We start from the raw sequence: 207 nt of genomic DNA, 5'->3' as shown, positions 1-207 counted from the left end.
CATGGGTGCATGGACTGATGCACGTGGGCAGGGGCGCACAATGCACAGACGGACAGATGCACGCGTGCATGATGCACGGATGGATGGATGGATGGGCAGACAGCATCCTGCCGGAGCTGAGGGGTCCCCGTGGCATTTCCAAAGTGGCGAGGAGAAGCGGTGAGCCCCGGTGACGTGCCTCGCGCAGGAACCAGGCCCAGGCGCTCT

This window comes from Cariama cristata, unplaced genomic scaffold (genome assembly GCF_000690535.1).
Source record: "Cariama cristata isolate BGI_N322 unplaced genomic scaffold, ASM69053v1 scaffold34166, whole genome shotgun sequence".
Lineage (NCBI taxonomy): Eukaryota > Metazoa > Chordata > Aves > Cariamiformes > Cariamidae > Cariama > Cariama cristata.
Note: the sequence above shows the minus strand (reverse complement) of the source record.